Genomic DNA, 17,409 nt, shown 5'->3' with positions numbered 1-17,409 from the left:
TTGTAGTTAAAGGATATTATAATAGCTATCAATGTATAAAGAAAGAAGTCTCAGGGTGACTGGTCAAGAAGACATATCTTCTCTCTCTATTTTTGTCTTCTTAAAGATCTAACACTATTCATGGTTTCTGAAGTTTAGTTTCATTCTAGGTAACTCAATAGTCTCAATATAGTTCAAAGAGTTTTGAAAAATCTATACTTGCTTTTGTGTCGATGTTAATTCATGTGTCTTTGACTTGTTGTTTAAAGGGCTGGACTACTATGAGCAATGGAAGAAAGCAGATAATTTGTCACTTACCTCCTGATAGAAGCACCTAAAAGAGAAGTATCTTTTCTTCTGTGTCTCAGGAAGAGCAGGTCTTGGCTGAGGCACTGGTGATCCACAAGAGCATCTGGTATGCTGCAAAATGTGTTAATACTAATGAAGTTTGAAAAGACCTTCCTTTAAAAATAAGGTTGCACAGTTTTAAGGTTATCTATTACAACCTAACTCATACACTTTATGATATGCTTTCTTAAGTAAGAAAGGAAATTCTTAACTCATGCAAGCATTAGATTTACCTTGAGTATAGTTCTGCACTGAACATGTGAATATCACGTGGCATAACAAAAACAGTTGCAAATCACTTGCCTGTAAATTATATTTTTTGTCTTCTGCCAAGGCAGAAGAAAAGTATTTTAGTGACAAAACCTGGCTAATGTTCTTTAGCTGAGAAATTATATACTGTCCCTTAGAAATATACAAAAAATCAAGCAGCTTTTGAGATTACTGTTTCCTTCTGAGATCTTAGCTGATATACTGACCCGAAAGGGAACTATTAAAATGACTCATTAGCCCACAACAAATGATGAAGCACCAAAGGAGTAGCAAGGGAGGTAAGCCATTACCATCCCTTGGCCCATGGGAGGGAGAGAAGAGAGATAAGTATATACCAGGAGTCTTTAGAAAATATTGAGCCACGAAAGAGAGATCATCCCATAGGACCAGGAAATGCTGAGGGCAAACACAAAAAAAAACAAAATCAGGGAAAGAGTAGAGAAAATAAACATCCCACTCTCAGTCTCCCCTTCTCTTCCAGTTCCTGACAGTGCCTCCCAGTGGCCAAACGCAGCTGGCAGCCTGAGTGACCGACGGATATTCTAACTTTAATCAAGGGAGGCCAGAGGAAGGCTGCCTGTTATTTCTGCGCTGCAGTCCCGGCGGGTGGGGTTCTTCCCTCTGATGGCTGGGCGGCCTGTGCTGGTGCTAGGAGAGATGGGGGGCACCCAAGGCCACATTACGTTGACAAGTGCCATCCTCTGTTTCAATGAGTGTTATGACTTCTGTTCCTAAAAACAAAGGAAGAAAAATTATTAAGCCATTAAAAACTCCTTTTGAATATTCATAGCAATATGCCTGTGCGTGATTAGTTAGGACAGGAAGTCACTACCAGATAAATAAGTTACAAATGAATCGTTTTTCTTCTTTTAGCCTTATTTAGTCAGTCTCGAGGCAACTACTTAGAATTCATCTTCATCATTCCTAAGTTATTTTTGCTCTGGAGCCTCTGCTAGCGACAGGCCGTAGACATGGGAAGCTGTCCACATCAAAATTAGCACTTGAACAAATAAAGTGATTTACTTGTTACGGATTAATCATGGATTAACAAAGGATGAAAGTACGGTTGGCTCAGTGAGTGCTTGAGAGTTTTTAATCAGAATGTGCTCTAGAAACACTTTTTAAGAGATGATAGATTATGACAGGTTTCCTAAATACAGTGAAAGAAGGATATGTTAAAAAAATTTTGTTAGAATTCTATGGGTTTATAATATAAAGGCTTGGCCCAGAGAAGTTGCAGATACATTTTCCTAACACTTATTGCAGATATCTGCCATAGACAGTTTAAAAAGTCGATTTGACCAGTAAAATATAACACAGGCTGTATATGGAAATTTTAATTATATATTTAATGTAGATAAAGGGAGGAATACCCAGGGATGGGCAAAGGCAATGAAGTGAGGAAGATTTGGTGGTACTAATGTAACAATTAAAACACTAGTATACTAATTATTTTGTGTATCTATACTTAGCATATATGGTTTATAAGTATATTTTTTGAAAAATCTCAGTGACTTTTTTTCATCAAATATTTATTTAATATTCAATAAAGGCAGCTAAACATTGCCCCAGCACAAATCCTATCACTATGAAGACTATCATTTTGGAGGAGCACTATGAGGGGTAGCCCATGCAAACAAGAGGTTCTGCTCTCTGTGGTAACAGCACCTGTTTCTAATGAACCTCGGCATATTCTTTGTGGTTGGTGGGGTTGATGGGAACCCATGCTGTGTTCAAGCAAATCTTGTCCTTTTAGCTGATACAATCAAGGTAGGATACAATAACATAGGTATCACCTTAAAATCATCAGCCTAAAGGATATTTTTTCAGAAATCTAGAGACGCTGGGGTTTCAGTGCCATAGATAAGCAACTGAGCATGTCCTTGTCAGTGAAATGAAATGTTGTCACAAAGTAGCACGTTCCTGCTGTTCCCTAAATGCCACCGTCTTGATTTCCACTGATCTCATGGTGGTATTGTTTTCTCTAATGCAAGGCAGTTGCAGATATAATCACTCAAGTTCTTAAATGCCATTACTTGACATCTACTGCTTAGAGATGATTCATTCAAGTTATTATCATCAAAGGCAGGAGACTTAGCCACACAAGTGTCTAAATCCAAAAATGGAAACCAAATCGTTTTCATCTCAAATGCACTCGTGTATCAATCAGTAAGCAGTACACTGGAGAAGGCGTGAGTCTGTGCCAGACTTAGCAAAAATGAGGGTCTTTAACTCTCTCCTAGCCTTCAACCCCTTATTCCATTGTTTTTTATTTCACCTGAATCTAGACCATTCTTCTCCTAACTTTTCATTTTTTTCCATATATCATTCTAATATCTCAGTTCTAGCGCCACTTAATTCCACACTCAGCACAGACCTTGGATAATTCATCACTTCGCCTGTGTTTCTCCTTTCAGTTCCCTTTCCACTTTCCCTTCAGCCTCCCTGCTTGCACCCCAAGAAAAGTGTGCACACTGTCAGGTATGGGGCTTACCCTACCTGCACCCCCCAGGCATTGCTCATTCAGGGGAGAGTCGACTTCCCATGGCCCTCACAACAGTTAAACACGAAGCTTAAATCAGTCATGACATGAAACATGAATAAAGTTTCCACAATGTATAAAGCACCATTCTAGATTCACCCTGAAAGACATATATAAATACAACTGTAGAAGTATTCAGAAATGACAAATTCTTGATATTCAAGCCAGTTGTCTTATAGTGTTTGGCAGGAGTGATACTGATGAGTCAGTATGATGTGAACTCAATTTGTATTATAAATGAATCAAGAAAATGTTCCTGGAGTTGATATAATATGCTGACTTTCAAAGAGACAAAGTTGAAGTAGAATTTTCTGAATTGGGCACTTTTCTAGACCATTTGGATCTATATCCCTAAACTATTCTGATTCAGGTTACTCAGGTAGGGTGTATTTCTAATTAGTTATGTCTTGGATTTAAAATGTGTTGTGATTTTGTCAGGCCTTTCCATTTGGGGCTGTGAGAGAGAGACTGTGTGTGTGTTTAATCAGGTATTATACTATTGAAGTATCTAATAGGCATTTTAAATAATAAATTTTACCCCATTTCATGAAAGAGTCAAGAAGCATGACCAGATATAAATACAAAATGTTTGGAGACTTTCACTATAAATGTTCAGCAGAAATACAAACAAATATTAAGTGCTATCTGCTAAAAATGACTTAGATGGTTACCAGTATTTCCTGCTCAAATTTAGTCTATTTCTATCATTTAAAAAATAGATCTTATATTCCTACAGCATTTTTTACCTACACATAGTGAAAGTTTTCATAACCTCCATTTTTCAGTCTCCTAGTGATTTTTTTTTTTTTTACTTCACCAATGGGGAGACTGGGGGAGGTTAATTGGCTTTTCACTGCAATAAAGGGTGAATCAGTGACAGAGCCAGAAATAGACACCAAGGCATCATCTCTACCCACCCTGGTTCACATCATGCGAAAGAGCTTTCTGCTTATAAATACATTTAATGACATAGTTCCTGGAACTGTTAATTAGTGTAATTTTAAAACCCACCTGGTTTCAGAGCTATGTAGAAACTTCCCAAGTTGGGCATGTTTTGATAAAAAGTTTGGGAATTTAGTGTAAATTTTGTGAGACAGTAACTTTGTGTTGGACTTAGGGAAACTTAAATAAAATAGCGCATAGTTGCCTCCAAATATGCTTATTAAGTATGCTCAACACATCTATACCAGGCAGGACCACAGTTATTTCACTGAGAACAGGCATAAACGACCCACATAATATGGATTGAAAACTGTACAAAGGAGTCTAGAATCAGGATTGGCCTCATCTGTCTAAATGGCATATTTGACACATATTTGATTCTACTAACAATGAGTTTATAGGAGTGGTGAGCGGACAGATGTCATCAGAGAAGAGTGGCTGCCAATAATAACAATGATAATAATAATAAGCAGCAATAATAATACCCTAGCCTTTTATTAAATGCAAGTATGAGGAAAGGAATGTTTTTTCTTTTTTCAACTCATTGGGTAGAACATACAGAACTGGTTTAGTTTATGTGTCATCTTTTTAAGAGAGAGAAATCAATTGGTTATGTATTAAGCTAGTACTCAGAGTATGGAGCTTTAAATATTATTAAAGGTAATAATATTTAACTCACAGAAGGAAATATTTGTGATAATGTTAATATTTTATGGGGTATTATATGGAGAAAGCATTAGACTCACCCCATGTGACACCAAGGGAGTGAACCAAAAAGAGTGGGTAGGAGCTATAATGACACAAAATTTAACTCAAAATAAGGAAGATATTTGGAATAGAGATGTGCAAAAATAGGATGGGCTCCAGGCATTTCTAGGGGTGAGCAAGCCTACGCTCCATTGTGGAGGGGACTCAAGCACCGAATCAATTGTTGACTTAGTTGGAATTTAAGGTCCTTACAAGCACAGAGAGTCCATTATTTTTGTTGACAAGATGTGTAGTGAAGCAGTAATTTCTTTGGGGAATTCAGGACAAATAAATGGAGAAATCACTGTGGAGAAATTGGGAGGACTGGAATTTAAATGGAAGTTAGAGTTTTCATAGATAAAAAGAAACAGGGTGGCCATTCTAAGGACCAGCAAGAGAAATGGAAACATATAACCTATGCCTATAAGAAATTATCAAAAGAGCAGCCCTGAGAGAGTTAAATATACGCACATATTCAGATTGGTAAGACAGCAAGAAGACTTAAATGGCAAGAATACTGTTTTAACTTAGTTTGACAAATTTTATGTTGTGAAGGAAAAAGAATATAGATTTTGGAACCAAAAAGATTCAGATTCATATCCTGGTTAAATAATCTCTATTTCTCAAGCAGTCAAACTCATATAAACAGAATGGTGGTTACCAGGGACAGAGGAGAGGGAGCATAAAGGGGTTGTTTAGTGGGTGGAGAGTTTCAGGTTTATAAGATGAAAGAGTTCTGTTTCACCACGTTGTGAATATAGGTAACACTCCTGAACTGGACATTTAAAATGGTTAAGATGGTAAATTTTATGTGATGTGATTTTTAGCACAATAAATAAACAAAAAATCTCTCAAAATCTTTATTTAAGCTCTCTGAAAATGCAGGGTTCCTCACTGTAACTTTGGTGCCCGTGTTGGGAGAATTAAGTGAGTTCTGTAAGTGAAATCACGACTCTACAGAGTATCACCAGAATAAAAAACGCCCCAAATCTTTGCATCGGTCTCCATTTTCCCCATCTTCCTAACCTGTCAAGCATTTTTAAAGAAAAGCATAGGGAGGTAGTTACATGGAATTACCTTTTGTGTGCATGATGGTGGTCAATTTTAAAGTGAGTTTCTAAGGCAAAAAATCGTACATAATCGAAAGTTCCCTTGGAAATCATTTCAATTTTGCACAGAGTGCTGAACACCGTATTTTCTCAGGAAGTACACACAGTACTTTCTTTTCCAAGATTTAACATCTCGTTCTTACTTTGTTTGGGTACTATTCAAAACAGCTGGCTTGTGTGTGAGAGCCATGCTGCACAGGAAATAGGAACCCGGCCTTCAAAGGCAGAATGTCACTCCGCTCACACAACCAGAGGACAAGCCACAGAGACTGAGGCAATGGTGGCTTTCCGTCTTTAGTCACACGCAAACTCCAAGTCGGTGTTTCTCAGGCTCTGGAGAGCGTGTTAGAAGCTAGGTTGCAGGCCCCGCCTCCAGGGTTTCTAATTCAGCGGGCGTAGGGTGGGTCCTGAGAATTGCATTTCTAACACATTCTAGATGAATTCTGGTACCACGCTTGGCACTTAATACTCCACTCATACACTGCTTGGGTGAAAGGGTAGAAAAATTTCCCCCACTATTACAAATCTCTCTCTCTCCCTCTTTTCTTTCTTTCTCTCCCATAATTAAAACTGCACGTGTGTTAAATAGCTTTATAAGATCTGATCATACCTAACTCCTAAGCACGGAAATTTTGAAAACCAGAAGAAAAATCAAAGAAATAAAATATCCATAAAAAGAACACATCTTTGATGGATGAAGTTTATTGGCGACTTGAGAAGAAATGTACCAATTCCACAGTCCAATCCCAGTCAAGGTAAAAATCACCCTCTTGTTGATTTAACTCATCATTAAAATATAAGCCCTGGCAGCTCTGGTCACTGCTTATTGGGAAGAAAGCTGATGGTTGTGTTGGAACTGAGGACTCGAGAGAATCTACTTGGACTAAAATTTTGAGGTCATATAATATACTAAAGATCCTTCTCCAACATTTTAATATCCTTCTAATGTTATAATGCAGATGAATTTAAAAGAAACCCACTTCCTTTAATACTTGCACTATTTAGGCAAATAAAATTAAGGCGCTGGCCTGCTACTCCTGCAGTGAGCTAGGGGATAAAAGAAAAAGTTGCAGCTCATCTCTCTAAGTAAGAGATCAAAAATTAAAACCACATGTGACAAGCCTAATTTATCTGAGCCAACGTGCATTTTTTCCCCCTGAATGCCATATCCATTTTTCTAACTACTTTATTCAATTTGCTTTTGTAAAATTTAGTTAAAGTTCTTGTGTTAAATTGCTTTTAGTATACATTGCCCCAAATTGTTTACTCAGTTTTCTTTGATCCAAAGCTTTGCTCTTTTATTTCAGGCCTCTATTCCTCTACCCATTATACATACTCTTTCTAAAAGAATCTTCCTTGGGAGGGTTATTATCATAGCTTTCATAATGGCATGCTAAGGCTGTGTCAAAGTGGTACTCGAATGGTGGGATTAACTACTCTTTTGTAGGATTTGCTGAAATCAAAGCAATTCTTTCTAGTTATAGTTGTATCATGGTAAATCTAGTCTAAGAGGAAATGGAATATTTAAACTTACTGGTAAAGTAAGCTCAAGCTTACCTTAAACTTATATTCCAAAAGAGCAAAGGAATGGGAGACAATTAGTGTCTAGATTTGTAGAAAGGTAAATTGTCTTGCATTTCATGTCTGTGCATTAAAAACTGCAATAAATTGCAGTAAATGAATTACTTCAATAGAATAGATCCATGATAGCAAGTTAAGGGGGGTGGGGGAAGGAGAGAGAGGGAATTTTTTTCAGGTTTAAGGACAGGTTGTGGACCCCAAATTTATGTATCTTCAAATTTTTGTTGAGTGTGTTATTAAAGACATCAGTGGCTTGAGAAAAACATAGTGAGAGGGGGTACATCTTTGCTTCAAATTTTACCACAGTCATTGTTTTGTGAATTACAGTATTTGACCTAACTCCCTGTGGGGAGGAGAAGAGCTATACTTGGAGCCTTATTGCTATATTTATACCCTTAGAATATAGATCAATCCTGTCAACATCAGAAACCTAGGAGAGGACTTGACTGATGTGATGCGTGCTTAATATTACACACACACACACACACACACACACCCCTCAAGTCCTGATTCTACTGATGTGAATGAGAGGGAATACAGAATGACTATTTCTTGGGTTCATGAAAATGGCAGCAATAATAAAACTCAGGCATACTGAGGGTACCTGTCCATTTCTTATTAAAAGAAAATGTATTGGGTTGTCAAGAATTCAGTTTTAACAGTTCATGTGTCTGCAATTCAAGTTGTCTATCAAAGAAGGAAAGAAACTCAAGTTTGTGTAAAATCTCCATAAAAAGCGACCCTTTGTCTAACCATTTCTACACAGTTTCCTTATTGTAATATTAATATACATATTTTCCATACTGGGGCAAACATTTTAAAAAGTAACATTTGGTTTTAGACTCCCCCAACTCTATTTGGAATATCGACTACTTTGGGAATCTTTAAAAAAAAAATTACTACATTAAAACTCCTGCATAATTAGCACAAGTAAAAATGAGGTAATAGACATCAAAGTAGAATTATGGCCCTTTGGGTTGTTTTATATATTCAAAGTAATTCTGTGGATGTAATGGCCCAGTTCAAGGCAAGAAGTACTTCTGCAGTGTCAGTTATTATAAAAATACAGTGCGAGGCACCATACTGAACAAGGGGAATGAAAGCAAGTCCTTGTCTTCATTGAACACACAATCTACTAGTAAAGTCAGACATAGTTCAGGCTCTTTATGGTGACTGGTGTCATGTGAAATAATTAATTTGAAGTTCTGTCAAGAGTGCTAGGCTCTTACATGTGGAAAAAAGATTGAGTGTGACCAAGAAGCATTTAAGGAAATGTTCAAAAGGTGTGGCATTTGGGCTTGACCTTAGATGGATAGATAGCTCATTGCTTGTCTCCTGACCGCACTGGAATGCCACATCTCATACCTTGGCATGTATGCCCAAGGCATAAAAGAAGGAGAGCCCAGTTTGTGTGTAGGCAACGGGGATGAGAAGTCTATTAGAAACAGAAGGTACATGACAGTGTAGTTGAAAAATGCAAGACAGATGAAGAAAGAATTGTTAAGCCAGCAAGAACCAGGCTTAAAGATTTGGAAAATTCCCAACCCGTCCATATTGCAAAAAACAAGAGAGCAGGTTTGGAAGAGGGCCTGAAAGGTGCAGCTGGACTGTCACTTTATAAAGAGAGCACACATGTGACATATGAACTTAATCAGCCAGCTCCACAAAAGCCAGGGATAGAGATGGGATTATATCAGCAGACACACTGGCAGCTGGGACTATAGGAGAGAGTCACCTGGGCAGAGCCTGGCAGAGAGCCATGAGGCGGGCAACCCATGGAGCCAAAGGGGCAGGTCTGCCCTGCCAAGCCTTAGGGGTGACATTCCCACCAGGAAGTCTTGTAGGGCAGAGAATTAGACCAAAAGGATTATTATTGAGCCTTAAGATCTAACAGAATTTGATTTGCCAAGTTTTGGACTTGGGATCTGTCATCTCTTCTTTCTTACTTCTCCCAGTTGGAATGGGAATGTTTATCTATGCCAGTCTCACCTTAAATTTCGTGTTTGAGCCATCCCGTCTGATCTATGCTATTCTCTGTGGCAGCCTGAGCAGACTAATACAGGTAGTCTCCAATACAGTTTCTGGGTTCAAATAGTGTGCTGTGCATTTTTTCCTAGATTATGTATTTATCTGTAGTTTGATGAGGCTATTTCACCCTTATCAGAAAGCAGAGACATATTTCCTGATAACAACATATAGTTAATTTAAAACATCATGTTTCAAAAGCATGTTCAGTATATAATGACTTAAAATTTCTGAAAAAATATATTTTATGGGCATAAAAACAAAAATCTGGGATGCTTTTCAGCAAAATACTGAGTAGTTGTTTCACAGTGATGAGCTTGTACTTTGTGTTTTTCCTTTTGCTCATCACATTTTCTATGTTTTCTTAATTGATCGTGTAATATTATGTGTCATTTGAAAAGTAAATATGGAATGAGCAGGGGAAAGAAAGAAGTGTTAACAAAAACAATGCTGCAGTATCAGTTCACATTTGTAATACCTTTTGCCTTGATTTATGAGTAACAAAAAACAAATTAAGAATTTTGTTTTTATTGATAATTTATATGCATCCAGTGATTTCATTCACTATTAAAAGTTAATAATTGGATCTAAAGTCAGCAAATCTGGCAGAATCTGCTGGGTGTTAGAAAGCCAGAAATCTTTATTTTATAATCATGAGAATGTGTGTTTACATATTAAATAATCCTTCTCAAACCAGTTTATTAAAGCAGTGTTTTGGTTTGTCTTATTTTCTTCTTAAAAATTAGAATTCCATTTTCTAGATAAATTGTCAACTAAATATTTCTATCCCTCTATCGCTGTCCCTTCCCCTCCTTTGCCTCCCCCGTTTCTCCCTTTCTTTCTTCCAATAGCTGCTAAGTCTATGCCAAATACTATGATGGGCTCTGAAGTTACAGAGTTGAATGAACTCTCATCTCTCAAGGGGTCTGTCTGAAAAGACGAGTTCATGCACTAGTCCAGTGTGTCCTGGTAATGGCTGAGACAGAGGCATGCACAGGGGCTGAGGAAGGCATAGTGGAGACACTGAGCATCTCTAGAAAATCAGAACAAAGGCTCATTGCTTCCAACTAGCTTTTAAAAGAAAATATATGAAAAACACATTCAAGTAGTTTATCTCTATTCTCTCTCTTATAGATTCATATTTAAATTATGATTTTTTAAAATTTTAAGTTGTCTTTTGGTAGGTAGTGACAAAGGAACTGTTGTATATCAAGCAATAGTTATTACAATATTCATAATTTATGTTTCAGAGCTTTTTCTGCTTGCTTTTAAAAGTGTGAAAGAACCATTATAGGAACTGAAAGAGTTGGTTCAGTCATGATTAGGACAGTAGTGACAGAATCACATTTCTTTCACAGTCTAGATTATCTACATGAAAGTTAAGAAAAATTGGTAGCTTTTAGCTGATAAGAAATTCCTAAGTATCAAAATGGCTTGAGTATTAGCATTTGGATCAAGCTCCATTAAAAGAGACATAAAAATAAAGTTTTTCACAGTACTTTTAAACGACTTATGATGGAGCTGATTGATCTCCTACATTAGGCAGAGAAAACTAAAATCCCCCCAGGAAACACTTAACATGAATAAAAAACCAGGGGATATTAATACACCATGTCTGTGGGTCTTGCATATTTTATTTCTTTCATAGTTCACATAATGATTATTGAAAACATAGTGCCTTCACACGCATCTGAAGTAAAACTCCCCTCTGACTTTATTGGGCAAAGTGTGCAAGATGACAAATGCATTTAGCCTTTAAATGAACTCAACTCATCGAGAGTGATGGGTACTTTACAGCGAGTGATAGGCAGACGTTGGGAATTTGGGGAGGTTGGAACAAGTTTGAATATTTTATCAGAAGCTAATGTGAACTATTTGATTCAGCATTATGGGGCTGGAAGTCTCACAGGAACAGAAATTAGCACATTCAGCAACATCGTAATAATATAGAAGTTAACATTTGTTGGGCAGATGAATTTTTGGTGTCAAACATAAAAATAGGTTTTTTTCCCTGTAACCTACTGTAGAGACCCACGAGGAACCATAAATCTGAAATATTGTGAATTTTGAAAATTGAACGTCAAAGATTAATTACTTCTAAGAGAACAGCAAAGAGTTTTTGCATGATTCACACTGACAGAGAGGAGATTATCCCCTGTAATGTGAAAGAGGGGGAAAAGGGATACTTTTTTGTGTATAGTCGGGAGAAATATCCTAAAAAATAAAGTTGTCCCATTTGATATACAAATTTTAAAAGATAAATATCTTTTGAAATAAAAAATATAGCTATAGATATAGATAGAGAGGTCAATACAGATAGATACACAGATGTGCCTTTCTAAGATATGGGAAATTCAACCAATTCAGCTTTTACTCATAAAATGTGTCCATTCTAGAGCTTCTCTGTAATATTACCTTCCACACTTCCAACTATCTCAGAATGTGAACCAGATGAAGGCCAACAAGGACAGATTTCCGGACAAGCAGAGAAGGTGGCGTTCATCTTAGCGTCTCAGTGCCCGCTATCCCCAGGGACTATGAGTTAGCCAGGCAGCTGAAATGGGAATGTGAAGAGGCTATGAAATGTGAAGTTGAGCTCAGTTCCCTTCAGGAAAATTTATTCTCATAGTAACTCTATCCATGATACTGATCATTCTCTAGCCAGCAGGGAAAGTTTGATATAATGCCACCAAGCTCCACTTCTTCATTCACCCCTAAATGTTTATTGTAACATTGTGATCTGGGCTTTAAGGGATTTCTGAGGGTCCTGGAACCAAGTCGGTGTTAGCCCATAAGGAAACGTAGCCCCACGAGAGGAAGGTGATAGACTCCCGCACCTCACAGTGTAGGGCTGCCCAAGCATTTCATTCTGGAGATGCATTGCATTTTGAAAGTTCACTTAACCCAAGTAGAGTGCTAAGTGGGAGAGGGAATTGAGGTAGGAAGGGACATCAGTCTTGGCTTTGGTACTGCTCAGGAATGATTTTCGAGGGTTTGGGTGGGGAAACACAGGGAAGAAAATTTAGAGCAGAGAAAAAGGAAACAGGTGGAGTGATTAAGAGCTTAGACTTTGGAGGAGTGAATCCTGAGCTTTATCGCCTGCTTCTGTTCATTTGGTTTGGGCACATCCCATAACCCTTTTAAGTTTTAGGATTTTATTTTCCATCCATATACTTGGTATATTTATAGTATCATTTTTTCATAATTATTGTGAGAATTAAAATGAAATAACAATAGTAATAATAAAATCACACTACAACACTTAGTAATTATACATTTAACATGGTCATCACAGTCCCTGGAAAATATTATGATCTTTACATCATTATTTTTATTAGGGTGCTATTCTAATTTTAGTATCAGTTGCACTTTTCTCTTTGCAATACTGTTTAGATGAGTCTCCCTAAATCTCCAGATCTCTGTTTCTCATCTCAGAAATGGCAGGGATTGGCCAAATAGCCCCCAGGGCCCCATCTAACTCTAACAGTCTAAGACTTGGTCTACTTTTACAGACTATACTTCTGAGGGTCTCCAACTAGATATATATAGTCACATGAAATTCCAAATTGGGAGACTTTATGTAGGGTTTAGAAAATAATTATAGAAAGAACATTACGAGAGAAAGGGCCCATAAAAAAATTCTGCCTATTTTCACAGTCTGCTTTACACTTATGCATTCCCCATGAGACTGCCCGAAATGCAATTTAGGAGACACTGAATTGGAATCAGAAAGTTGAGTGTTTTATGAATTTTTGTCTCTAAGTGACATATGCTTTTCTGCAAAATCAGAAAATAAATTTGTTCAGTGCATGGAGTGGAGCAGTACTGATGTAATTGGGTATGGCTGGAAAAATATGTTCGGTTTTAGTTGATGACACTGAATAAATCTCCTGTCAGGAGTAAATTGAGTATTCATGGAAGTTTCAATGTACCTATGAACACATACCAGCACAGAAGTCAGAGAGCTTGATCATATTTTCTTATATGGACTCAAAAGCGTTGTGAAAACTGACTCAAATGTAGAGGAAAACGTGACTGGGGAAGCCCAGGAGTTTGTAAGTCAACAACTTCCCTCTTGAGATGAGAAAGGAGCCCATAGGCACTGTGTGAGTGCACGAGCTATTGTGCAATGCTATGCCACAGAAGTTCACCATTGAGCCTAATTTCCTTTGTTTCTCATACTAAATCTAGTTTGAGAAATTTATAACTAGAATAATGACAGATGCTGCTGCCTTGGAGATGGGAGGAGTTTTAAAATCTGTAAACCTATTGGCTGCCACTGATAGCACTACCTGGCTCACTAGATCTAGTGGTTGGCATTCTACTTGAAGCGAAGGCCACAAGTTTTTGAATCTTACACAATGAGCTACAGCTCAGAAGACAGGACTAAGTACAGTCTAAAATGTTGAGATGTCTGGCCTTCCTTCCCTAAGTTGCCAGAAATCCCAGTGCATTTGATTTACCTATATTTATTTTATTTATTTGGGCTTTGACCTTTATTTCCCTTTCATTTATGAATGACAGCTTTGCTAGATATGATGTTCTTGGTTAGCATTTCTTGTTTTTGTTTATTTATTTATTTATTTATTTATTTATTTATTTATTTATTTTTAGTACTTTAAATATATTATCTCACCCTCTCCTGGCCTGTAAAGCTTCTACTGAGAAATTTGCTCATAGTCTAATGGGGCTTTCCTTTGCAGGATACAATTTATTTTCTCTTGCTTCTGGTTTTATATCTTTGTATTTGAATTTTTAAAGTTTTATTATAATGTCTTGGAGAAGATCATTTTGAATTGAAATAATGGTATGATCTATTAACTTCATGAACTAGGATAGTCAAATCTCTTTCTTAAGTTTGGAAAGTTCTCAGTGATTATTTCTTTAAATAAGCTTTCTAGCCCTTTCTCTCTGCTCCTTCTGGAACACTCATGATTCAGATGGTGTTTTATTTTTTATTTTTAATAGTGTGTCATATATCACAAAGGCAATGATGTTTCGCATATATGACTGTAGTTCCATAAGATTATTATGGAGCTGAAAAATTTTTACCTCCTAGTGATGTTGTAACTGTCATAATGTCATAGCACAACACATTACTCTCATGTTTGTGGTGACGCTGTGTAAACAAACCCACTGCATGTCTAGTTGTATAAAACTATAGCACATACAGTTAGAGTAGTAGGCTATACAATCTAGGTTTAAGTACACTTTGTGTTGGTTGGACAATGACAGAATTGCCTAAAGACACATTTCTCAGAAAGAATGCCCATCATCGAGCAGCACGTGACTGTATTAAACTGTTTGAAGGCTCATCCAATAGAAAAAATTTTCTAATGCCTCAGTAACTAGGAAGAGCTTGGTGAGGATAACAACTTCCAATTTAAATCAAAATTTTCTGACTCATCCTGCAACAGAATCTAATCTCAGTACAACAGTCCTCAATACCCTAAGGCAACCTGAATAGGGTTTAATTTGGGGGAGGAAAGGATAGTTGTGTTATGTCAGTGTCCAACAAAACCATGAATATGTGTACCACTATGTAAGACCTTTGTTGGAGTTCTGAGTGAAAGGAAGAAGGAAGGAAGGAAGGAAGGAAGGAAGGAAGGAAGGAAGGAAGGAAGGAAGGAAGGAAATCCTTCTTAACAGGTTCAACTGAAGCATCTGACAAGATGTAAAATAGAAATTTAAAAGAAGAAATATATATATTTAAAATCAGTTGTTACATAGGTGTGTCTTAACCTGGTTCTTCTAGAGTGAAGCCGGAGGCAAAGATGTGCATGCAAGTATTTTCTTTTACTCTTTGGTGGTGGTAGGGGGAAGGGGGGATTGACACCATGGAGCAAGACCAAGGGACAGAAGACGTTACATTGGGAAGATGGAAAATCATGGAGGACACTATAAATGAAGTTCCCTCACTATATCCCTTTGAGATAAAAAAAAAAATCACATAATAATTTTCCCTATAGAAAATGTGGGAATTTTGATATTTTGAGTGTCCCATAGGAAACCTCGAGTTTTATTTTCTTGGTGGACAGAACAGTTGTTACTCTCTGTCCAACCTAAATTGTAACACATTTTTTCGCTTCTAAAAGTTTGGACAAACCTAAAAGTATATTTATGTTAGTTTTAGAATTTTTCAACGGACAAGAGCTTCTCAATAACATTATCTGCATTAAAAATATTTCATAGTAAGCATCCTTCATATTATTCCATTTGATGCTCTGTGAACTCATCTTTTGTTGTCAGGAAATTTGGGCTTCAGTTTTTATGAAACACAATAAATTATACATACAACATATTTCATATCCTTACAGCCAGAGAGTAAACCTGTCACCATCTAAATGAAAATAGGTCCCTGATTCATATAGTACATTGCCAAGTAGCCTCCATGAAGTGACTGACCCTCTTGTGACTTAAAAATCTATGCATCTCAACAGTGATTATTCAACTGTCCATGCATCTTTTTAGGTGACATAATTGCTTTTGTGTTTGATTTAATTCAACAAACTTATGTTGAACACATTCTGTGCATCAGAAACTACGCTTGCTCTGGGGATAAGAGATTAAGAAAACATGGTACCTATCCATGCATAGCTCACAATCTAGTGAAAGAATCAGAAGTGGGCAAATTCCCACCATAGAAGCAAAGTTATAATAGAGATGAATAATAAATTCCAGGAAATCTAACTAGAGTAAAAATCAAGAATGCCTGAAGATGAGACAGGCATATAAGAAGAAAAGTAGAAGGTAATGCTGAACCAGGCATGAAGATTGTGCTAGAAATGGTCAGATGGATGAGACAGACAGAAGAGGGGATTCAGATTTTTCTGAGATAAAATAGTATAGGCGTAAGTACACCGGGAAGTCTAATGAACTGTATTTGGGGACTGGTGAGTGTTTCCGCTAAGAATGGATGGGACTGAATAAATGAGAATGAAAAAGAAGGAATAAACCTATTTATAATAGGCACTGAATTCCATGACAAGAAATCTGGAATTTTTTATAAGATGCCAGGAAAATGTTACAAATAACACCTTGCCTGCTAAGTGTGCTCCTAAATGAAATGCTTTCCTCGTATAACCTATAAAGCCTTTTACACTACAGTCCTCAGACTCCCCAAATTTCAGGAATAAACCACAATATCCCTAGATTTTACTTTTGGTTAAAAGAGAGAAAGTTCACTGGGGCAGAAATAGACTTTCAAATACTAAACTTCCCCATGAGCAATATCATCTTTGGCACTTAGGGAAACAAGGAATTAGCCCTGTCCAGTGGAGTAAAATAGTTGCCCTAGAGCAGCAAACACTGCTATTAATCATTTCATCTCCTTACTTAAATGAAAATGAATGGAAGTAAAAGTATTCTAGCACTTGCATATTTGTGCCCTGGACCTAACTCTAGTCCTTGGAAGAAGAGAGGTTATAAGTAGATTTGCCCCAGAAGGGGCAGAAGAGAGAAAAAAATGAAGACAGAATTAGTAGGCAAATACATGAGCTCTGCCAAGTGATTGTTTCCCCTTGAATGTGTATCTGCAGTAAATGCACATTGATGACAAATGGAAAACCTCCATTTACTGGCAGGTTCATCCAGAGAACCCACAGTTTCTGATGGATAGCTCCAATTTCCTTACTCTGAGAAAGCTTGCCTTTTCTTATGAAGCTCTTCAGAACTCTCCCTTGGGGCTCTGTTGCCTGCAAAGACGGAAAGACAGGCAAAGAAAGGAAACATCAGATGGAACCAGAACAATGAGAATAGACATAAAGGGAGTTTGCAAAGGCTATTTGTTGCTAAATGACTACATCATGTGCTATTGTGCATATGTCATGAGATCCCGGTTCAGCCTAGTCCCAGAGATCAATATGT

This window comes from Miniopterus schreibersii (assembly GCF_964146895.1).
Source record: "Miniopterus schreibersii genome assembly, chromosome: 14".
In the NCBI taxonomy this organism is placed as follows: Eukaryota; Metazoa; Chordata; class Mammalia; order Chiroptera; family Miniopteridae; genus Miniopterus; species Miniopterus schreibersii.
The sequence above is the reverse complement of the archived record's forward strand: the minus strand, read 5'-3'. Positions refer to the sequence as shown.